Here is a 25681-nt window from a genome sequence, read left to right on the forward strand (position 1 = left end):
ACTTATCATGGGCCTAAATCGAACGCAGACGTCGGGATCCTGAAAAGACAGTTTCCGTACTGAGCATTTCCACAAGAACATCCGAAAGAGTTTTGCACTAAAAAAAGAGTTCTCGGTTTCTTGAAAAAGCATGAAAGTGATCTTGCGTCACCAGTGGCGTTTTGAACGGGACATGTTAACTGAGCTACGAATGTTGCAAAGGAAGCAATAATAAAACATGCAACGGTAGTTGAATGCAGCATGAATATTTCTGTACCTAAGATAGGCCTTTGATGAAGTCAAATACTAAGCACTTTTCAGGGAGTTTTCTTACAGAATTAGTGGGTGGGGGCTTAATTAGAAACTGTCTCCAAAATAGTAGCAATGGGTTTCATGGGTGCATCTATCTCCGAACTAATGTCAATGGCTAAAGGTGTATCACAAGGGTATTTTAGGGCAGCTTTTATTTTTGCTTTATAAGTAAATATCGCTACCATTCCACCAATAGAAAAGAAGGTTTTGTACGCGGATGACATGAATTGTTTCGTCTAGCGCCGACTTAACGGATAAAATCAAACCAGTGGTTAAGGGAGTTGTCAAAGTTGGCAGATGTGAACGAGCTTCAATTGAACTGAAGCCCATAAAGCAAAGCAACGTGAATATTTTTTTTAAGGTTTCTAAGCATGGGAGTAAACCCTTAAGGTCTAGCGGCATTGATCATATAGAGCAGACAAAGTATAATATTGGATGATTTTCATCACTACCTTGGAATGACCACGTTGGCAATTTAAGCGTGAAGCGATCTGGTAGAATAGGTGCTTTAGGAAGGACGAGACCAAATGCCACTTAAATGCAGGTCAAGCCCATCTTCGATACGATCACAGATGCAGTATGTATTGCCATGTGGAGCACAACTTCTAGTACTAAAAAGGCGAACGACGAAATAAAGCATTTCCTTTCACTTTAAACTTGCCGAAGAACAGACTACTAGAGATTCCCGAGATGGTTACAAATTGCTATTCGCAATCCAAGCACACACACGTGCATACTGACGACATAATACTGAGGTTAAGGACAAATTACGGCAGACAGCCTTGACCTCTTGAAACCCGCTGTCGGGAATGGTTGTAATATTGAAACTGAAATTCAGCAAGCCAAGTCCTAGAGACATTTCAGCAAGCTACCTATCCTTATTTTTTCCCCTACGCTTAGGTAGTACAAAGTTTTTTTTTCTGTTTGCTTTTTAGATGCCAGGTTTTCCTGGGCTATCCAAGTTTACGAAACAAACGGTTATAGTAAGGTTTTCTTCGCCTAAAAAATGTTTTGTATTGCCTTAACATTGTTAGAGACTTGTTCTTTCATGTTTACTCGCTAACGATGCATACTTTCTTCGTACTCCTTTCTTTTTGCTAATTCCCTGTATCCTCCTCTCACGCAATACTCCTTCGGGAGCCTGTGAGGTAATTGAATCAATAATTAAGTAATGGCCGACAGAACGTTAGGCTTTGTGTAGTGTTGTGATGTGCTTAATTATATTCACTACATAGTAAATGCATTTCGTGCTTGCTTATGAAATGGTAGTCCAGATAAGTGAATATTGATGTAGTGCATAAAAAATTTACTTTTGTTATTTTAGTGACAATTATATGTTAGCGCTTTTGCTCGAATGCAAAATATTGAGGACAGGGACTTAGTCAGCTACCGACAAGCACTTGTATTCCCTGGTTTTCCTCATTCTATTTCCTTCGTCGTATACTTGTCCAAGCGATCAAACAACTTTATGTAACGAAAGGGAAGGTGAATCTGAAACGAACCGAAGCAATAAGGCTCATTTTTCGACCACTCGAGGACACAACCGTAGTACGGATGGTCTGTGTATGGTACTTGCCCGTAGCAAAGCAGGGCGACGAGCAATCTCGTCTGCCAGCGAGACCGCACCGGCGAAGCGGAACGGTCGGTCACTGTACGAGCGGTGCTCTAGGCCATCTCCTGAGGGGGACGTTGGGAGGATGGCAAACGTGGAGCAGCGCACTGGATATCCATCTTGCACGTGGGCTGCAATCGAAAGCACAGGTCAAGATTCCGGAACAATAAGGCACGGATACAGTAAGGCTAAGTGCTGGGGGAGTTTGTGCATACCGAACGAGGAATTAAACCAGTTAAACAGGCGCATACACACCAAAGCAGAGCATAGGACGGGGCTCTTTACTATCAAGCGACTAAACAAGCATCGTCCTGTGCGCTTATTTGCACTGTGTATGCATCTTGATGGCTGGTTTAGTTGCTTATTCAATAAGGCATGGACATGGCATTGCTACCAGCACTCACCTCGTAATTGCCAAGTTCTACGTTCTGCAGCTAATGTTCGCGCCGGATTTACCGGTGCCCGTGGAACAAGCGGTGCGGTTCGATGCGACTTTGGCTGCGCAGGAGCACATCGGCACATGCTGCTCCCTGCGACACTTTTTGTCGAATTAAGTGGTACGACTCTGAACGGCTCTGCACATATCGACATAGCGCAACAATACATCCGAATTTGAAAACTTCGCGCCGTCAACGCCGTGGTGACCGGGAATCGCGGCGCTACCTGCACTCGGGTCTCAAATGAACCCACTAAGGTGGGTGAACGTTGTGGTACGTGTGTTAGCGCGAGCAATACCTTTTTAGCACTGGCTTCCCACGACCATTCTTTGTGATCGACACGGTTCTGTACTTCAGCTTACTTCTTATGCGAGGGTACATTGAAACCAACCCAGGACTAGACCTTAAGCAGATCGCTATGGAACTCAAGGAAACTGCTGTCGATATTAAGGACATTAAGGAAAAGAGACTCGTTGAATAATAGAAATTCGTTAACGATTTGCAAAAAAAATTTAATGCTTGCGAAATCTAGGGTATTAGTATGAATGGAATGATTGAAACAAAATAATGGACCATCTAGAAAATGGTCAGTAGGTTGTCAAATTTTATCGTTTATGGCACAAGGCGTCTATGGCAAACGAGTACGCAAGTAGAAGATCCCGTTGCTACGGGGTTTATTGACAGCGGGAAGCCAAGTTACGTGGAATCGTGCGCAGAGCAGCCGAGCCATTCCCGACAGACGCAAGCGCGAATTGCAGCGCCGAACTTTCCATCATCTCAGCAGTAAAGAGGCAAGAGTGACACGAGCTCTCTCCGGCTTACACAATCGGTACATGCTCGGTCAGGAAGCGGTCCCTATTGAACGCATCCACGGTTACTGCAAGGTAACACGAAAGGCAAAGCAAACCGTGTTATACATAAGCTCCCGAATTCTCGAAGGATATTTCAATGAGGTTACAAATTGAAAAATACGGATATGGTTTATCGAGGAAGACTGCAGGAAAAGCACGAAAACACAGAAGCTTGGGACGGGCCTAATGAATCCGTAAGAGACGAGAAAGCGTCGCTCGCGTTCGACAACCTATGCAACAGCAATGGCCATACCTGTGTGGTGCAACCGTGAAAACAGTGTCATTGGAGACAAATGCAGTGATCGAACATGTTGGAATTTCTGTGAAACGAAGCTTTCTTGAAGCTGTTCATAGCGGCGTGTTTGACGGAAACAGGCGAGTGCACGTTCTCTCGCGTAATTAACCGCGCAACACAATGCGACATCTTAAGCAGGCTTGTATTTGTTGGTGTCTAATTGTACCGGCTGCTTCCTCGGCAATGACCCGTTCTGTACATGTGCCATTGCACCAACCACTTCTTGGCCGATCCCCCGCTGAGGCTATGTGTCACAGTATGGAAATCTATTGTAAAATATCATCGAGGCACTCGAAGACTGAGCAAGAGAGGGGCTCCTTGTGAGCACGCGCTACTTTAATAAACCGCTCACATTCGAAGCAGTCATCGGTCTATCGTTTTCAACAATGGTGCTGTGAACCAGCTTACTACCTCCCCGCCGATAAGGAAGGTTAACCTTCAAAGAAGCAGAAAAGGAAACTGGTGGAGCAGCGGATCGGGCAACGAGACCGAAGAGAGAGAGAGACAAAGGATCAAAGACAGGGAGGTTAGCCAGTGTAAGTACCGGCTGGCTACCCTGTGCTGGGGAAAGGGGTAAAGGGAATAAAAGGAGAAAGAAGAAGAGGAGAAAAAATAAGTGAAATCGGAAAATTCACGCAGTAACGCGATACAACACTCAAAGGCGATCGCACAATTCGCATGTCCTTAAAAACTTCAGCAAAGCCCTTAAGGCCGTGAGTGCCGAAGCCCGTCTGGACCAGTGTCCTAGAGCTCTTTCTTCTGTAAAGGGGCGATTGTCCAGTTTTTCGAGCGCGGTCACGAGCACTGTTCTTGGCACTTTGTAGCATATATATAAACATCGGAACAGCTCACTGTGAAGCAAGACGCCATTGTTGCTCTACTAGAAATGAGCGAAGTATATAGTAACGAAGAAAAGCAAAGCGCTTCGCCCCCAGATCACGAAGTTTATCAACGCAATTAACAGACAAAAGTTGCACACAACGCAAGAGAATAAGCGAAAGCCTGAACAGCGCCGACGAACAAATGGAGGAATTTGTAACAGAAAATACTGCCGAAGCAGTATTTAAATGATAGAGTACGACATGAAAATAACGACCGTCTTGCCTACAATAGAGTTCAGAATTCGAGAGGCCATACAGTTGGATTTGAACAATAGAACAACGCAGGTGGCATTACTAAGTTCAGAACACGACGCAAGGGAAATACATAAGCTACCCAATCTGGAAATGACAAAGTTTGGCGGAAGAGCTCTGGAGTGGAATCGCTTCTGGGCTCAGTGCGAGTGAGCAGTTCACCTCAGACCCAACATGAGCAAGGGACAAAAGTTTATTAGCACCTCTAGCTGGAAAGGCAGAGTATGCAATAGAAGGGCTTTATTGCTTTATCTGCATATGAAAGTTGTGATGAAGCGATAAAAATACTACGAACAACGTTCGGAAATGTTGACCGATCAGTGTAGCTGCATATGAGTGTGCTCTTGGGTGTAAAGGAAGTGAGGTTGGTGCAAGAAACTGATTAACTACGCAAGATAGTGCACGTAGAGCAGTTGAACAGATTGTCGGTCTGCGCCTTCAGTGATTCGAGTGCCAGTTACGCCTCGATGTTGACAGCGTTGAAGAGAGCAATTCCACCGGAGTTATCGGTGCAGTTCAAGTCAAAAAAAGCAATGAAAAAACAGCTCAGCCATGGAAGCTAGCGCGCAAAGTAACAGGAAAACAATGCAAGTCGCTATGATCACGCATCTCAGAATATATGACCTTGGGAGCCAGTCGCAGATGTTCAGGAATCCTCAGAACTGACTACGCTGTGGTATTACATGCCACATCCCGCAGCTTTCGAAAATATCGAGCTACGACAAAGCTGCGTGTAGTATTCGACGCCTCTGCGCACAAGCAGAAAGGCATGTCAGGAAACGACCATCTGGAGGCAGGACATCAACTCTCTAAGGAAAAGGTGGCCCTAGTTGGGACGTTGAAAAGTCATTCCTACAAATTTCGATCCACTAAGAGGACAGATGCCATGAGATTTCTCTGGTGGGAGCATGAAGATACGAGGAAAAGCTGCGGAATGAAGTACGAACCTGTCGCATGACGAGTAACTTCCGGTTTAACCCTGAGCCCGTTTTTTCTGGCAGCTACAATCAAGCACCATTTGAAACAAGTGGCCGAGCAATCTGGAGATGCAAGAACCAGCACAGAAAGATTTACGTGGGTGATGTAATCCTAGGGTCCGAAACGTTTTAAGGTGCTGTCAAGTGGTACAAAACGGCAAAACTGATCAAAGAGGCGGCGATGAACTTCAGAAAATGGACACCTAAGGAATAGATCCCAAGTAAAATAGATGAAAACGGAAGGGGCGACGATCACGTAGGGATTCGATTGGAAGGATACACAATGCTACTTGCCATTTTATGGAAGTATTCAAAAGACGTGCTATCCTTTCTTGTGGACAAGTGTACATCCTTACCAGCAACAACGTACTTAACCAAAAGGACATTGCTGCACAAGCAGCAGGAAAGATTTGATGCGCTTGGTTTGCCATCGCCTTTTACGATACGCGCAGAGAGGCTTTCAAAAAATTAAAGAGGGGACGATCACATGAGATGAGCCACTCCTTAAGGAAGAAGGCGACAAGTGGAGGGACCTGATGTCGAAAACAAAGGAGCTGCTAGTTCTAGTCCTCGAATACTACGCAAGCAAGGATCAAATAGAACAAGCATAGACGCTGTTATGTCGACGCGAGTGCAACAGCATGCGAAGCGGCAGTACACTTGGCAGTCGTGCAAACCGATGGAACAAAGTCGAGCATACCGACAGCGAAAAGGGACGTAGCTCCAATCAAAGAGCAAGGTTTAGCAAGGCTTGAGCTAATTACAGCGGTGATAGCATCAATACTAGGCGTCTACATAAAAGTCACTTCACCGAAAGAATTGAAGAAGCAGCCTGCTTGACCGGCTCAATGATAGTACTTCATTGTATCAGAGGGACAAGCAAAAGGGATACATTTGTTAATAGAGTCGCAGAAGAGAAAACGAACGAGCGAGTCGTTCATTCAAGGTGCAAAAAATAGGGTGGCCTGGACCCGAATGAGTTACATCCGTGGAGCCGGAAAGAGCAAGCGCGATTCACACGATTGTACAGATGGACGATCAACACGAAGCGCATTGTTACACCTGCACAGGAACAAGAGAACTAATCTTGCAAATCAAATTCGTCCCACAGGCGGCATCTAAGAGTAGCAGCATGAGCATTCAGGTTCATAGACAACGCAAGATGACAAAGGCCGTTTACAGGAAAAGAGATTTGCAGAGACATATTGGATACGACAAATATACTCAGGCAGCCAAGTGGCAATGCTGAATGAAGAGCTAAATTGTTTAAAACAAATGGACAAGTCTATCGATACAACAAAGGATTCGCAAGACAGGACGTTTGCACTACAGCCAAGAATCAAAGCCGGCACGTCATCGTATTTCCAAAGGACGGGTATTTCACGGAACCGCCAATACGTCACATTTACCACATATTGCACGGTGGATTTCAAGCAATGCTAGCGCAACTGCGCGTTAAGTTATGAATATTGCAAGGTCGCCAAGCTGTAAGAAGCGTTTTAAATCAATTAACTGCTGCTTCCCCTCCCGGCCGACAGAGTCAACGAATCGGGGTAATTTCAAGTCACAGGAGCCGACTTCCCCGGAACACTTTATGCGAAAAACAAATACGACATTGTGGAACAATATGTAGCAATTTTCACCTGCGCGGTAGCGAGAGGAGTACACTTGGAGATGACCAATGACATGTCGATATCCAGTTTTTTTTTTTTCATGCTTTCCGGCAATTCACCGCACGACGGGGCATACCTGCCGTAATCTGTTCGTACAACGCCAATACCTTAACTAAGGCCGAGAAGGTAATCCTTGAAGCTGTTGGGCACGAATGAGCTAAGGATTACTGCAGTACACACCAATGGAAAACAATAGCTGAGTGCGCCCCGTGGAGGTGTGGGAGGATTTTTCGAGTGCCTCACACGAAGCCTGAAGACATCGATGCGAAAAGTAATCTCAAGAATAACAACTGCAGTGGAGCAGCCACGCACAATTGTAGCAGAAGTTGAAGGAGCGCTCAACAATTGACCGTTAACATACGTGCATGGCTAACCTAATGAGCCCATGCCACTGATACCTGCCAACATAGGCGGACGCCAACAGCTTCAAAGTGGACAAACAAGGTCATACAACGGAGACGTTGATGAAACACGGCGAAGCAGATGCGAACTCGTGAAAGCTTGGTGGACGAGATGGCATCGCGAATATATCAAGTAAATAGGTGCTACTGTCGTGTATGCAAGGCAACATATCACACTAACTCAGCGCTAGAGTGCATACGACGTGAAAAATCGGCACTAATTGCCGTCTATTAACGCAAACAGTACAGAAGGCTTCGCTTACATGGATTCGAACAGCGCGTGGGAGCCGCGTAATTTATTTTTATGCGCTATGGCGTTCAGTATCACGACATGCGAGCAACTGGCTAAGCGGCCACACGTTGCAGCTCCTACTAAGGGCGTTTGTGCCTGAAGTAATCCCACCTGCTGTGCTCCGAGTCAAGAGCGGCAGTATGGGGAAAAGCACTAAGAACAATATTAATAACAATGAATAATAACAATAACACTAATAATAATAATAATAACAATAATAATAATAATAATAATAATAATAATAACAATAACAATAATAATAATAATAATAACACTAATAATCATAATAATACGACACAGCGATAGTACGAATCATGTTTAAGCGATATTTACCAGTAGTAGCAAACGGAGTCGCCCGTAGCAGAAGGATGCCATGGACGCGGAAATGGAAAGGAACCAACGCGGTCAGTCACGGTAAGAGGTGCTCAAGGCCATCTCCGGTGGGGGACGTTGGGAGGATGGCAAACGTGGAGAAGCACACTGGATATCCTTCCGACTCGTGGTCCGCAATCTCGAATGCGGACCTCGGGATCCTGAAACGACAACAAGGCTTTTTTTTAAGCACTCGAGAACACAGATGTAGTAGTACTATTCATCTATGTGGTATTTACCCGGTGCAGGGCCACAAGGTCACACCGACGAGGGAACATGGTAGACCGCGCGCGGTACGAGTGATGCTCTGGAAAATAGCGAGGACAGTAAGCCCACATAGAAAAACAAACAACAACGGCAATGAAACGGGCCGCTTACTGTAGCTGCTGCCCGGCCCAGCTCCGACGAAAACAGCAGGCGACGTCCGGCGTCGAGGTGCTGCGTAGAGCGGGTTAGTGCCTAATAGCTGGCGAGGTAATTTCCGAAGGCCGTTTGCTTCCGTCATTCCACATTTCGATCGATAGCACTGACGCGCGCGGGCTATCTCCGTCACGAAATAATGGGGTCGGGTCGCAAGGCCATTCGGATGGGTCCATGTCCCTGACGCAGTCGTAAGAGGACGGCTATCAGCTGTAGCCTGCCTAGTGTGAGCTAAGCTGTGTGTCAGCTAAACCTGAAGCTATACGCCGCCACCCCGCAACACGTGGCCCGTCCTCTTCGATTCCGGCACGGAGAAGACCCGTGTGGCCGCAAGCCATGCCCACGAAACCTCGGGCTTACAGCTAAGCAACAACACTAACTTTACAGAATTTTGTAGTGCAGCTATACAACCCTAGTGAGCGCTAGCTAGTGCAACTGAACAAACAGCTAACTTCTCTAAGGCATGCGCCACCCTCGCCAGCTAGACCATCTAGAAAAAATGCACATTAAAGTGCACACACAGGCCTTTTGAGCGTTTAGGACGCTCGATGCGAAGCTCGTAGAGACGACGCTCGCCGTGACGAGGGGTTGCCGCGCAGGTCCTGGGGTTAGTGGCCACGCTCAGAGTTCATCTACAGTTCAATAGTCCAGGCGCCGTCGGGGGGGTGGGAACGCGCACAAACAAAAGAACGAGTACTCGGCAGGAACGACTTGCGGCTTATATACGCTGCGCCGGCTCGACCGGAGTGTCGTCGGCGTATAGTAACGTAGTTATGCCGGCTGGCGGTCACTTACACTCCGGGAGCTCGAAAGTGGGGCCAGGAATTGCCGAGACGGCAGGCGGGTCGGGCTACAAGTCTCTCGAGGCGTGCCTCACGTTTTTCAGGCGCCGGAGCATGAAGCCAGTGCTTCCAGAGTCGGCCGAAGGCGGGAACGTGCGCAGCGTGAAACTTCGACAAGCGCTGCCACCGTTAGCGCGTAACTAAGACCAGCAGGAGCTCGAGGCATGGTGCGACGCAGTAGGCTGCCGAGACGAGGCACGTCGAAGTGGACAGAAAATACAAAATGGCGGCCCGAGCCCCCGGATGCTCGATATATGCCCACGACGAGCACGATGTCAAGCTCTTCGGCGCATGCGTTGATACGCCCGGGCAATTTCTTTTCTTCTCTCATTGGTCTAATGTCGAACTACGTCACCGGATCGCTAGCCGCCGCGCCGCTGTTATCACCGCGATCGGCGCAAGTGGGGATGGTAAAAACAAAGGAATAAAAAAAAATGTGGCAGCCTACAGTTGACGAACTCGGAATGTTCTAGGAGCTTCCACATGCTTCCACTGTGTTCTTGGACACGGAATGCCGTTAGCGCTGTCGCCGTCGTTTTATCGATATTATAACCCGTGGACGGAATCTTCGCGGCTCCGTCGTATGCGTTCCGTGGCCGCCTTCGCATTCACGTTGGGCTCCGGCAGCGAGCATGACTTGCAACTCATGAGCGCGCGTCGCGACATGTTTCGAGTTGTCTGTACACGCAGTCGTCTGCTCCTGCCGCACCGTTTCTCTCCGAAAAATAAAAATTGAAATTCTAGGCCTTCAATTGCTTGCCCGAACAACACTATCTTATTATGAGACACGCCGTAGCAGGGGGGCACTAACGGGCTAATTTTGACCAGCTGGGGTTCTTGCACGCGCATCTAAAACTAAGTACACGAGCGGTTTTGCATTTCGGCCGTTATCGGAGTGCGACTGCCGCGGCTGTGATTGAACCCTCGACCTGGAGCTGAGAAGCGGCACCCCACAGCCACCCGACTGGCGCCGCTTGAGCTTTTTCCGGATATTGGTGTCCCAAAACGCTGGCTGGCATCCTGTCTTTGTCGGCAACGTAATACAGAGGCGGAGAACGAAGAGCTCAGTTAATAGAAAGTCGCTCTTCCTCTACTCTGAATGACTCAGCGAAAAGACATCGCGAAAGATTTGGGACGAGAAAAATCACATGCATGAAGATTTCATAACCGCAAGGAATATCATGATAAAATTATTCTACAAAGCACTTAATCACAAATAACACTTTTAAATATATTTCGATTTCTTGTTGAAAACTTCATTTACCAAAGATTAGTGCATCTGATCCTACCACCTGCTTCCTTCGCGTTGGTATGGTCGATGGTATGTAGAGTTAATTTTCTTTACTTCTTAATTTTTTTTCATAACATTATTTAAGTATTGTTTTGTTTTTACTTTGCGCGACGACCTCTCAACAGTGGCCTCATTGAGCTATGGCCTTCTCGTGCTAAGCACGAGTTGTCGTCGGTTCGATGTCTGTGGCCAAGGAAGGCAGCTGCTTAGCATGGGTGCCAGGGAAAAACAACCTTTCATTTTGGGTTCAGAACTGTACGCAAATAATGTAGGTAATGAAGTAGCTGCGTGTCTAATCAACGAAACGTTTATTGCCATGACAATTTCAGTGAATACTGCACGATTCACAGCAAAAAAAAAATAATAATAATTGTCAACGCGGGTATGTTTTTTGTTCTTCTTCATAGAGCTCCGAAATTCAGGGAGAGAGCCTTGGCCAGCTCCAACCTCGAGGATCAGCAAAGGCTGATTGGGAGGGCCCAGGACGCGGCCCGAGCTCAAGGCATTCTGGAATGAGGACGCCTCTCCAAAGCTGCATTCAACCAATAAAAATGTTTATTCTCTCTCTCTCTCTCTCCGAAATGTCATGAGACACTTTACATACCAACAAAATAATCATAGGCACGTTCAATTAGCATTGAATATGGCAGAATTGCCAAGAAAGAAATGTACAATCGTTTTTTATTTTATTTCTTTTTTATACAACACTGAGACGCCATGAAATATGTTTACAAGGGCATCCACATCTCAGAGGTTTGCGAGGACCGTTAGTTTGAATTCTCGCTTTCCCAAGAAAACACGCCGTGGGAACCGCGTAATATCTGCTTAATCGCGTGTCCCCTCGGATAAGTGTAGCGATAATGTGGACCGCAGACGAAAGGATGTGGAAGAGATCATCTGCTCCGTATATAACGTCTTCTTCGGCGGTTCATGTTCAGAAGACCAAAGCCATAGTCTCCCGTGTGCTTCTTGCGGGCGGGACAATCAGCTCTTTACCGAAGCTAAGCTCCTGGGAGCCTGGCCTCAACGCTCTTAAACCCAGCAAGGCACACAAGCGCTTCTTCAATATCTGAAGGCAATAGGCTTAAGTGATTTACAGCAGGCATACTGTGTCTCTGGCGCAAGCGACGGGTTTGAGATCCCATCCTCTCCCCCCTCTCGCTCTCTCTCCTCTCCCGCCATCCCCGCTCATGTTTAGGGTAGCGAACTACACAAACGTCTATTAAACAAGCCTTTACTGCCTTGCGTTCCTCTCTCTCAATGCACAGCTCGAGTGAATGTGGAACTTATTCTCTCCATTCTGCAGCGATCTTATCCGAGTATATATGCAATTGCAACCAGGACTTGGCATGCTTTCCCGATTAACGTTAGTTACTGGTAATGATAATTATATTGGTTGGACTAACTTTTGGCTCTTTAAAAGATGTATTTAGCACATCGGTATGGCTTGAGTACTACGAAGCACCGCATTTTATTATATGCGAGAACAAAAATTAGTCATAGAAAGAAAGAAAAGGCAGATGGGGAGTGGAGGGAACGATCAGGGCTTTGTTGTAGTTCCCACATTTTCCGAGTGGCACCTACTTTTTTTTTTTCACCTTCCTTTGCGGTACCTTTATCACCAATATCGGAGGTAATTATATGTCGATGCCGCGTACGAAGAAAATGCCTCAACTCCTTATGCTTGTCACGACTTCAGTGACTACTCTCTTCTTTGGTGTGAGATAGAGCTGCTACGGGAATTTTTGCGGGCTCGCGCTAAAGTGTCCAGGGAGATAAAGTTCCCCGCCACACCCTGCTACTTTGTCTCTTTCCCAAGCTGCTTGCTTAGACTGCCTGTGCAACGAGCATTCCTTTGGGCAAGGGTCGCGCTTGATAAGTGCAGCGTCATTAATTAGGGCAAAGGCATCGCCTTGCAATTAACGACACCTACTCGAGAGCTACGGCCGTGATGCGATGGAGGCTGTGGTTGTGTCGCGCCAGTCCCGTTGCACGTCGTGGCACCGCAACCGATGCTTCGAGGGCCGGCGAGGCCTGTCACCGTGGGGGCCTGTGGACGCCGCAGTTCCTCATCTCGTTACTAGCCCGTGTCATCATGGGCTTATGCTATAATTGCGAAGTCTTTACCTTTACGCTCTTAAGACGCGTGATATAGACTGCAGGCGAGAGAACATCGTGAAGAGAGAGAGAGAGAGAGAAGAGTGAAAGTCTAGGCATACAAGAAGGCATACACGCTATAGAAAACGCGGCGGTGGGCTCTGGTGTATATACACATATTGGTGCCGGCTGAAGCCTTAATTGTGCTGTGTCGATGGCCATTAAATGCGAGTAGACCAAGAGACAAACTGCCCTAGCGAAGTGGGGCGGTTTATACATATACTCAGTATATACATATATATATATATAATAGTAAGAAATTACCTACGCCTTTTGTATTGCAATTTATTTACAGAAAGGTAAGAGTTCAACATGCACATCATTTTTTCTACCTACTCACCTCCCTTAAAGGGCAGCTGAACACTTGGCGTGTTTTCTATGCTGGACACATCACTTGCATGCTTCACTGTGACAGGTGCGTGCCTTCTTTTATTTACTTTTTTTTTCCTTACGAGGGTGCTAACTTTCGAAAGCTTGGTCGGTGCTGAAAGTACTGTCTTCACTCCATACTTATGGCCTACCTTCTCCAGGCTATGCGATCTCTCTTTTTTTTCATAAGCGCCACGGATCAAGCTTTGAACACTTAGACGTACTACTTTTAGGACTAAGTTTAGGACTTTAGTTCTAACTCGGGCTCTGAAACAACGCCCCCGATATGTCCCGGCAATGCGAGAAACAGGTCAAAATCCCATACTGTGATCAGCTTTCAGAGTGCGAGTCCTGTGCTTGCGAGCTCTCGGAACCTTATACCGCGGAGAAACGGTGCAACTTGCTCCTTCAGAAAGTGAAGCATATCTCGCGTGAATGCCCTTCATTTGATCTCAGTGAAAACTCTTCGCCTGTAGGACATCCAAATCATGTCCCTACGTCGGTGCACTGTTTCAGAGGCAAACAGGACGCCCGCGGGACTTCAAATTTTGGATATCCTAGCTACAACGGACATCCCAAGAATTTGCACATGGGCTTTTTTACGCATGAATAGTTTTCATCCATATTGCTTTGTCTTTGGGTTTTCTCCTAACAGAATCAGTGCTTAAAGTCGAGGGGGGGGGGGGGAGGCGCCCCCTGCTCCGTGTTTTTCTTTTTCTTTCTTTTTTTAAGGAGGGACTCGGCCTCACCTCGGCTGGTCAACTATAGCACTGCAGTACCCACTCGACAAGCGCTGGAGGTGATTTTATTACCAGTAGTGCCTTGTGCCTCCAATAGTTCAATTGATGATTTAATCGCGATTAATCAGTTGATTCGGCATGAGCAAAAACAGGTAAGCAGGTATTGTACTGCTGCATGCATTTACCCGAGTCACTGCACATAACGATGTTCACCCCTTGTTCAAGGTACTTGGCACAGAATACTGTTTCAGGAGCCACAGCATGAAGCTACCTGCTCATGAATTAATGAAGGTTCACCTTTGTCTCTTTAGGTTACCAGTTAATTTTAATTCGTGTAGCATTATGAGTGCTGTTTACCAAAGACGCATGCATTTTGTCCACTTTCGAAAGTGTGAAACCATAAAATTCGTTGTTGTGGTGGCTAAGGTTGTCAGGGAAGTAAGGCAACTAATGTTCTGTGTTGCAGCCTGGCTTATTTGCTTTGATTCACATATCATTAACCCTTTACCTACCTAGCTATATATATATATATATATATATATATATATATATATATATATATATATATATATATATATATATATATATATATACACGTTTCCAAAATGCCAATTGTTTCTAAGCTCTTGATTGAATTGGCACATTAAATAAATATCCAAAATACACTCCGAATAATATACTTATTGGGAGAACACCCATAATTATTTTTTTATTCTAGAGAAAGTTGGCTTCACCACCCTGCTTGAAGTAGGCTTTTTAGGGTTAACCCTTTGAGGGTCGATTTTTTTCGCCAGATGCGACCGCCCAGGGTCGATATATTTTTTTATTGCACATTCCAATTCTTCTTAGGGAGTTATATTGAAAAAAATTTACCGTAATTTTTCTAGGGTGACCGTAAAGTGAGAAAAAAAAAATTTTTTTGCGTTGGTATATATGTACTCTTCATTCATGAATAACAGCAATAAAAAAGGAAATAAAGCTATAAGAATTTATAATTTTATGCATTGTTATAGTTCAAGGCTTTGAAAATGCGCACACGAGAATATTTCGCAAGACTCAAATATCCCTGCTCTTACACTAATATGTACCGCCATAGCGTAATCGAACTGCCTAGGTGCGCGCACTGAAAAAAATGTGTGGTTGTGCGCCCGTCAAAAAAGTACAACGTGTGACAAACTTCCGCTAATTTTCATCTTATCGCCAACCAGAGGCAATTAGTTTTCGCGAGTGTCAAAAAAAAAAAAAGAAAGAAAGAAAGAAAGCAACGGAAACGCATGCACGGCGGCATCCTTCCTATGCGCACCCCTGTGAGCACTAAACGAGCGAGAAACAAGCGGTCGCCGTTTGAGCGATTGGTAACGAGATAGCCATCAGTTTTGCAAGCGCAAGAAAGCGAAACCGCCCGCGAAAACAAAACCCAAGCCGCCGCTCGCCCGCGTGCGCGCCATTGCGCGGGCGGTAGTATATCTAAAACAAACCATGGCCGCTATTTTGTAGCGATGCCTTATGCCTTATTCTATGCTATTCTTATCATCCACCACACACGGCCGCCTGATCCCGTTGATAATGTGGGCAGACCGTCGCTCTGACCACTGGCCAAGCGCGAGAAGTCTGAAAAAGCATAGAATCGGAAAAGGCATCGCTACAAAATACCGATCCATGCCATAAAAACCGAGAGGGAGGCGTGCGAAAGAAATTCCCTGTATTCCCACATAGTGGCAGCACATGACAGAAAAGAAAAAGTTAGAAAATTGGCGCGCTTTTTAAACACACAGACGTAAATATACTACGGCATCGACCATGTTGAAATTCGTTCGCGGCGCCGTATATTTACGTCGTTGACCCTCAAAGGGTTAATAAAGTAAACAAAAAGTGAACGTTCCAAACACAACTGCCGTGGCATGTGCGAGTTGCGACGAAACCGCCTGTCCCGTAGAATTACATTTAGTCATTAAAAAGGAAGGCGCACATCAAACCGCAAAGAACCTTATTTATGGGAAACCTGACTTCTTATAGCTGTTTCGTAATTTGCCATCGCAATCAATGCTTCGCTTTTCGGGCCAAACTGCAATTTCTTGCCTACGTGCTTTTTGCCCGTTTTGCCTCCTCTACCGCCGCAATCCTTGTGCTTCCCTTTGATAGCCGTCGCCGTGTCACAATACTGGTAGTGCAACGCTCGTGTAAATGCGGAGGTTGTACACGTACGTTCGGATCCCACCAGCAGCATGTTATCTTCTCATCCGCATTCACTTCCCTTCTTCTCGTGCACACACACACACACACACACACGCACAGACACACACACACACACACACACACACATATATATATATATATATATATATATACGCGTGTACATACAGAATATACATACAGAAAAACAGACGTGTCACTGACCCAATTCGGACCAGCTTTTCTAATGTAAAAAGCTTCCATGGTTTCCCGTGCCGTTTGCTGCCTGCCTCTACCCAAAATCCTCACATCTCGGAACCGTGGAATAGAAGTGGTGCAAGCCCTGCAGTGTTCTATTAGCCGTTCACCATCATTATTTTCAATATCTTTTGCATGTTCCCTAAATCGGTCGTTCACGCAACGCCCCATCTCTCCAATATATGTTTTTCCGCAGGGCAGAGGAATTTAAATTATGGGTTTTACGTGCCAAAACCACTTTCTGATTATGAGGCACGCCGTAGTGGAGGACTCCGGAAATTTCGACCACCTGGGGTTCTTTAACGTGCAGCTAAATCTAAGCACACGGGTGTTTTCGCATTTCGCCCCCATCGATATGCGGCCGCCGTGGCCGGGATTCGATCCCGCGACCTCGTGCTCAGCAGCCCAACATCATAGCCACTGAGCAACCACGGCGGGTGCAGAGGAATTTCATAAACGACGTTTGTGGCACACTTTATGAAACGTTGGGCATGCCTTTTCTGACAGCCAACCTTCTGGCTTCCGCAATATATGCGTCGGCTAAGCTGGGCTAGCTTTTTGCGAGCTGACAAGACTACGGGTACGTTGCGTCGGTTAGCCACTTATTTTAGAATAACCGGATAACCAACTAACCAAGCAGTTCACTCTTCTATAATATATATATATATATATATATATATATATATATATATATATATATATATATATATATATATATATACGTGTGTGTGTGTGTGCGCGCGCGCGCGCGCTGGGAACTCCTCTGATGTCCGCATATCTCAACTGCCTCTTTTTCCCTTTCCCCAACGCATGCAAGGTAGACTATAGGAGGAGGAGGAGAAACATTTATTAAAAAAAAAGAAAGGACAAGCAGGTGTCTTTCTGCTTGTGCGGGAGGCGCCCTTAGTCCAGGGCTCCTGCGGCTCTTGCTGTCTCCCGGGCTCGCCGCACCAGTTGCTGCTGGTTACGAGGGTCCGAACTAGTCAGCACGGCCTCCCACTGCTCGGGTGTGGGGTTGGGTACTTGCGGGGCCGCCTTCACGTTGGGGCACGCCCATGTGGTGTGATTTAATAAAGTGCCTGTCCCTCCTGATTTGGTGTATTTCCGTGTGCTCCCAAAGCAAGCTTAGCTTCCTACCCCACGTTGCTTGATTTCCAACCTTGCTAAACCTCTGATCTCATGTGCAGGACCACATTGCCGAAAGTCAGACCAGCTTGGAATCATCACCCCTTTCCAAATCTCTCTCACCACTTCGTACCTATTGTAATTCCACAGTGCCCTATTTTTTATCACAGCTGCATTCCTGCTACCTTTAGCCGTTACCAAGGAGGCTACAAAAAAAAAATTTCTGAAGTGGCAGCTCTCGCAGCTTCTTACAAGTAGAGGTGAAGCCAGCGTTTGCCCCTACTTCACCCTTGAAAGCGTGCCGAACTACATGGAGAACAGTTGCAGTTCGACTGCTCTTGATCTGTTAGTATAACTGTTAGACTAATTGAAAAAGAATAGAATCTTGTTTCGGGCTAAAATATTGCCATAGGCTGAGAATGACATCATGCTCTCTTGCCAAGGCATTCAAGCTTCATCCTAAAACCAGCGACACAGACAGATACGTCGAGAAGCATCTGTGCGGCAAAACTGGCCTTGTGAAAGCCATTAGAAGTGAGAAAAAAAAAACTATTCCTGTTCCTCGGCGAATGCCAACGTCAATGTTTTTAGATCTAAAAACATTGGTTAACTTAATCGATTCCCCTAGTGAGATGGCGGCAGCAGGTTTCACCTTTAGGACACCATCTCCAGTTTTCTAAAACGTCCTTGGTCGTTACACATTTTTCATGTTCCGTTAAATACTCCATAGTGTTTCGAAACTCTATGAGGTACTAGCCCCATTGTTTGTCTACACGCCAAGATAATTGTAATTTTCTGCATAGAGTTTCATACAGTAATTATTATATGAAACTCAATGTTTTTCTGCTCTTCTTTCTCTGGTGCTCTGACGCACAAATGTGCGTTGCAGATTGCACTTAAAGTTAGCCTGCCCTACATGCGTGAAAAAGTTTACGCCTATGATAGTTTTGAAAAGCAATTAACTGCGGAAACCATCGTCGACGATGCCGCGAGCTAACTAGTAACTCAGCGAACCAACTTTGACAAGAACGGCACCGAGAGCGGCGCTGCTGCGCCGGCGTTGAGAGCGCCGCATGCGAAGCAAAATTCTATTAGCGGGTGGTACTCCTCTCCCACCTCTCGTTCACACCGCCTTGATTGCCTCCTACCACTATCTCTCCTGCACTGCGCGTGTTTGGACGCGTTTCGTGCCGCGGGCGGTGTGTGCCTACGTGTGTGCTCGTGGACATTTCATTCGAAGGGCGATGTACAGTCTGTTTCACATTTAGGGGAAAACTCGGAGCGCATTGCATCGCTATGCGGCGAGCGCTTGAGTCAGGCGGCGGCAGCCATAGAGAGTGTAGGAAACTCTATCGCAGGTGCTCGAGGGGCGGGATCTTGAACGGCGTCGTCTGCTACGGCGGCGCGCGCTGGCCGCATTGTCGGGAAACCTTCTACTGTCAGTTGCAGGGCGCCGATCTCATCGTTACTGCGTGAAATTAGCTGGTATTCTTTACTAAGCGTTGTGCGACGCGCACTGATACGCCTCGAAGGTAAGTTCATCGCTGCAGGGCAGTCATAGACGACGTACTGATTCCATACATTCTTGACGGCCAGTTTCTGGAAGGCGACTATATATTCTCACGCGATAGGTCACCGATCCACACTGCTCGTGTTGTGCAAGAACTGCTGGAAGAGCGCGCAGTCACTCTCTCGGAGTGGTCGCCTCAATCTCCGGGCGCCAACATCATTTAAAATGACTGGGGCTCGTTGAAAGTATCGCTGCCGCACCATCCCCTCTATCAGTCGCCCGAGGATAGGCTTCGATCCACCATCGTCAGCGACTGAGACGTGCTGCGAATGAACACATCCCTGATGAAGTCATTCTACACTTCACTCTCTTCCAGGATGAGCGCTGTCATCGCTGCCGCTGGGGACATGACGAGATACTAAATGAAGTTCCGAGCGTGACGTGTCCGATTCCCCGCCGGCGGGCAGGGTCTGTCTGGTGTAGTGAATGATTGTCGAGAAAAATCACTTCCAGCTCATTGTCTTAACCTAAAACATTCCTTTAATCGTATCCGTTTGTTTCATCGTGTTCGACCCCCATAGTTATCGTTGTTGAGTGCATTGTTTTCCTTTCGAGTCAAACAAAGACTGAGCACGTTGCGCGCACATCTTGGTGCGTCTTGTCGCTGCTTATTACGGTAGCACACACAGTGAAGAACTATACGTGCACGCGCTCAGTACCCCGGCCTTTCGAAAGAACAAACGAAGCATGCTGTCAAAAGAAGTTTGTGGAACTCCATTATCGCTAATGAAGGCTCAGAGTTTGGCGACGCACAACGTTTAGTATAGAATATCAGCTCAGTTCCCGCAGTACCGATAAAATCGGTGCACTGCCCCTGACAGTAGCACGCTTCCCGACAATAGAGAGTTTTAGAATAGGGGCCCCAATATTTTGGGGCCCCAAAGAGCTTTGCGGGTGTTAGCGTTGGGGCACGCAGGAGTGAAGAGTTTTAGAATAGGGCTTTGCGTTTGCAGATAGCGTCTTGCGCTGACAGCGCCACTACGGCGTCTAAGAAAAACGATAAAAAATAATTAAATGAAATATACCATCTTATGATATGAATAGTAATTTTGACCCGCGTGTACTCGCGTTTAATTACAATTTAGAGGTTATTCTTCAAGCAGCAAACCATTAGTTGTGCTTAGTTTGGAGCAACAAAACCAACTTTACGTGCCTTCACCAGCCAAGCTTAGCCGTGTTAGGCCTACGAGCCATAAAATCCACACTCGAATTCGGAATCAGCGGCGTCTAATGATTCAATCTTCATAACACACGCTAGTTGAGAGAAAGCGATAACTGCAGTCACTTCTTCTAGCTTGCGAACTTCACGCATTACCGCGAATCGAACCCAGTTTGGTGCTAGGTTAGAGCCGTCGCTTCGATGGGTGCCGCCATGTTTGTTGACGCAAAGCTTTTGGGAACGCTATTTGAGCTCCCGCTAAATCGGTGAAATAGCGTTCCCAACGCAAAACCCAAACGCAGTTTGCGTCTCGCGCATGCGCAGTGGCTTCGACGCTATTTCTTTGGGGCCCCAAAACGTTTGGGGCCCCTATTCTAAAACTCTCTAATGCGGCCAGTGCGCGCCGCCGTAGCAGACGACGCAGATCACGACTCCGCCCCTCGAGCGTCTGCGCCTTCTCGAGCTGCTGCCGCCGCACGACTCCATTGCTTGCCGCATCACGATGCAACACGTTCCGAGTTTTCCCCCAAGTGTGAAACAGACTGTACACGCTTCTATTTGCCTTTAAGAAGATCGGTACGCTTGACGATTATTTTTATGGCTGCAATGCGGCGAAAGGGCAGTGTCTGCTTAACCATGTAAGTGACGCTGAGCAGGTAATTGGAAACGACATCGTATGTGCCGCCAGAAAAATCGTCAGCACATACGATGCGGCACATACATACGGCACATACGAGCTAAAGTCATTTTTGTAGTTTCTCACAATATGTTTGCTATAAATCCGTGTTGTCTCTGATGGCGACAACGGACTTCCATCGATACTGTGCAGAAATAAACAAAATATATCGCTGCATAGCACAAGTACGACATGCGCACACAACTAGTACGTCCCCTACAATATGAAATAGAGGCAGCAATGTAGACACAGCGTGGCCATTTTTTAACAGTGCTCAAGAGACGGAAGTTGAAAGTATTAGTAATCATTCCTGCTTCAGCAATGCCGGCGCGACCAATACGCGGGCGTGTATCGTCGCCAGTAACTCGATCGATCGGTGCAGTGGTGAAGCGGGAATGAACTCCGGTCATGTTCAATGCATCCTGCACATATTCAATTTCTCGGCACGCGTGAACTTCGGCCACTGCTAGCGCATACAACAGAAGTGGTTTCCATTCTTGGGCAGCGCACGCACAAACGAAACACGAGAAAGCAGACAGGACAAGCGCTCGTCGAGCAACTTAAAGTTTTTATATGAATAAAGGGATTATGCACCGAGTAATTATCAAATTCATGTGGGTTACATATGAAAACCGTCATACACTCAGGAGTGATCAATGAACGAGCTCGCTTCGTTTGCCAGTTGTATACTTCGTTCGGCGCACCGCAGTAATCCATGTCTGTCGTCTGCTTTTTTCGTACCACTTTCTTGTGAATCGGCAGAATTTCACTGGTGGTATCAACCCTTTCGTGTTTACATTGCTGTCATGACAGTTCACAACACAATAATAATTTCCGGTCATCCGAAGAGGCGCCGTCGCAAACAAGAGATGTTTCGCGCGCAGCGCGAACTGAACGCGGGCGTGGCGGCGGAAGCCTACACTGCCTACACCCGTTGGAGATGAAATCGTTCCGCCAGGGGAGAAACGAGCGCTGGCGTCTAGGATGAAATAGTGTTCCGGTATATGCTCCCGCAGCGAGCAGAGTTGCGCATAGGTCCGCCGCCGTGATCCAGCTCTGCAGCGAAGCCACTCCTCGCGCGCGCAGGAGCCAAATGCCGCGCGGTGTTCCGCCTTTTTCTCTAGTGGTCGCGAGCTACAAGCGCCAATTGTTCGCAGGCGCTTAGCAAAGGGCACTTCTTAATACAGGCTACGCTCGAACGAGTCATTCGTGCAGCCGGAGGGGGTGGGCTTCCAACCAACCGAAACTTTGTATGTACCTACGTAAACACGCATATACAAACACACACACGAACGTACAAATAGGGGGTAGGACCACCTTCGATTCCCCAAAATAAAATACTCCCGTGGCTCGAACAGCTCCAAAGTTCGCTCGCAAACGCGCAGTAAGTTGCCACAAAAAGCGGTGCAATGATTTTCAGCATGCATATGAAGTTGTCTTATCATGGTGAGAAAGCAAGAAATGTTTTAAAGAGTGTTTAAAACTTCACACACGTAAGGTGGACACTTAGCGCATTTTGGCTGCCGAAACCAGCCGATTAATGACCGTCGCCAAGAGAGCAATTGTGCCTGAAGTTATGTCAGTGACCGTTAACAGAGCGCCATTTATCACTAACCATCGTTCACAACAGCTGCACGTTTTCGATACATGCGGTGCAGACACAGATTTAAGCGCATTTCAAATGTTGACATGCGCACATTTTAAGCAAAGCTTACTTTTATTTACTATTACTATTTAGTAGTACTTACTATTTAGTAGTGCTTACTATTTAGTAGCAGCAAATCTGCAAGTAGAAAAAGATTCAAGATGCAAGAGCTTCTAGCTGCTCCTCTGAACGCACGATCGACGGTCCACTGATTGCAATGGCGATGGTACTGACGGAAACGAAGAGTTCGCATGAGTCGGCGATGCGCCCGTAAAGTTGGCTTCGCATCGGCGCGGATCATTTGACGTCATTTTTTGCGCTCGGCCAATAGCGGTGCGAGCGGCGCCGGAAAAGTTATGCGCATATACAGGAACACTAGGATGAAATAGTGTTCCTGTATATGCTCCCGCAGGGAGCAGAGTTGCGCATAACTTTTCTGGCGCCGCTCGCACCGCTATTGGCCGAGCGCGAAAAATGACGTCAAATGATCCGCGCCGCTGCGAAGCCAACTTTACGGGCGCATCGCCGACTCATGCAAACTCGTCGTTTCCGTCAGTACCATCGCCATTGCAATCACTGGACCGTCGATCGTGCGTTCAGAGGAGCAGCTAGAAGCTCTTGCATCTTGAATCTTTTTCTACTTGCAGATTTGCTGCTACTAAATAGTAAGCACTACTAAATAGTAAGTACTACTAAATAGTAACAGTAAATGAAAGTAAGCTTTGCTTAAAATGTGCGCATGTCAACATTTGAAATGCGCTGAAATCTGTGTCTGCACCGCATGTATCGAAAACGTGCAGCTGTTGTGAACGATGGTTAGTGATAAATGGCGCTATGTTAACGGTCACTGACATAACTGCAGACACGATAGCTCTCTTGGCGACGGTCATTAATCGGCTGGTTTCGGCAGCCAAAATGCGCTGAGTGTTCACCTTACGTGTGTGAAGTTTTAATCACTCTTTAAAACATTTCTTGCTTTCTGACCATGATAATACAACTTCATATGCATGCTGAAAATCATTGCGCCGCTTTTTGTGGCAACGTACTGCGCGTTTGCGAGCGAACTTTGGAGCTGTTCGAGCCACGGGAGTATTTTATTTTGGGCAATCGAAGGCGGTCCTACCCCCTATTTGTACGTTCGTGTGTGTGTTTGTATATGCGTGTTTACATAGGTACATACAAAGTTTCGGTTGGTTGGAAGCCCACCCCCTCCGGCTGCACGAATGACTCGTTCCAGCGTAACTTGTATTAAGAAGTGCCCTTTGCTAAGCGCCTGCGAACAATTGGCGCTTGTAGCTCGCGACCACTAGAGAAAAAGGCGGAACACCGCGCGGCATTTGGCTCCTGCGCGCGCGAGGAGTGGCTTCGCTGCAGAGCTGGATCACTACGGCGGACCTACGCGCAACTCTGCTCCCTGCGGGAGCATATACAGGAACACTAGGATGAAACTTGGCGAGCGGTCGTCCACGCATAGAGTTTCCTGTCCTAACACGGCCGTGGTCCTAATGACGACCTACTGAACTCCAGACCTGCACAGATCTCCCTTCTCCAGCACGCCTGGTCTAGTTCGCCCCCTTTTGCCGCTAGGGAAAGAACGTGCGAGCAGAGTGGCGCTAGTTATAACCTGTTCGCTGTCGTCTGCTTCTGCGATCTGTTCAGCGCTTGTCTTGCCACTTCGGCAGGCACAAAGCGCTTCTATTGGCGGTAAATGAATAAATTCACAAATATACAAAACAAAACATATTTGCGAATGCTTTGCGTTTGAATAGTTAAACTAGAAGAGAAAGAGCGGTGCAAGAAATGTAAACAACGAGCATAGGTGGCAGCTGCAATGCTAGATCGACGGCATAAATTTCCCTTTCATAGCCTCCGTAAGAGACTGGAAAAATTGTTTAAAAAGATTCATAGGATAATCCAGCTTTTTTTAGTTGATTACAGATAGCCTAATGTCGTAGATGACATTAGGATTTACTGCTGTGTGCCTTAGTGAAAGGCAGATGATCTGGTAAAAGTATAGTAAAAGTATTCACGAGTAAGTCCTCCGCCCGATATGTGCAATAGGCTGATCGATTCTGTTTCAAGGGGAGGTGAGCATATCTTGTTTTTAATGTCGTTGGGTGTCTAGCTCAGTAGAAATCTTGCAAAAAATTAAGCGATCCCAGTGCTTTAAAACGTGCTGCACTGCAGGCCTTAAATAGTGTCACGGACTCTTTTCAAACTGTAAAGCTAGCTTTTCTGCGTAGTACGGCAGCAGCATAACGGTGGTGCTTAAGATACGTACGCAGTGAAGCTGTGTGTGTAATTCATTTTTTTAACTCATGACGCATTCACGGACAACTTTTAAAAGTTAAAATGAGTGGTAATCGTTCTGTCGTCGAACATTACGGTGGTTTCAAGTTTCTAAAGAGCGCAGAAGCAAATTTTACAACGTGTACAATGAAACTGTTGTGTACATTGCAAACTCTATACACAATGCGATTTATAATAATCTGCTTGAAAAAGACAATAGGAGCGGCTATTTAACGCTATTTTAGAGAGCAGCGGACTACACGGTCCGACATTTTTTAGGTTCGGGCAGTAAACTTTTGGAGCCAAGTAACCGATCAAAGCCTTGTGACATCACTGTCACTGTGTTAGCAAAAATCATCAACTAGACAAGCAGTTCATCACAACACGACAGCTGCCGTAGTAATTACAACGCAGCACAGCCGCCCACCGCGTAGCAGACGAACAGGTTATAAAAGCGCCACCTACGGCCGTCGGTTGAACGAAAATGGGCGCAAGCTACTCTCATAGAAGCCGCATATCTGTGCAGGTCTGGAGTTCCAGTAGGTCGTGGTCCTAATCACCTCCCTCCCCTCTCACGTTCCCCTCATTACACCCCCTCCCCGCAACTGCTGCGCGTGAACTCACGTAAGAGCCA

The 25681-nt window shown here is 46.8% G+C and overlaps 1 long non-coding RNA gene across 1 annotated transcript; it reads right to left on the bottom strand.

The window, feature by feature from the left end:
* Positions 1–1872: 1872 nt before the first annotated feature.
* LOC129384802 (uncharacterized) lies at positions 1873–9906 on the bottom strand. Its single transcript, XR_008612440.2, has 4 exons — positions 8713–9906; positions 8574–8641; positions 8296–8495; positions 1873–2034 (listed from the first exon to the last, which is right to left on the bottom strand). It is a non-coding gene; the product is annotated as an uncharacterized lncRNA (long non-coding RNA).
* Positions 9907–25681: the final 15775 nt, after the last annotated feature.

Source organism: Dermacentor andersoni, chromosome 5, assembly GCF_023375885.2.
Source record: "Dermacentor andersoni chromosome 5, qqDerAnde1_hic_scaffold, whole genome shotgun sequence".
Taxonomy (NCBI): domain Eukaryota; kingdom Metazoa; phylum Arthropoda; class Arachnida; order Ixodida; family Ixodidae; genus Dermacentor; species Dermacentor andersoni.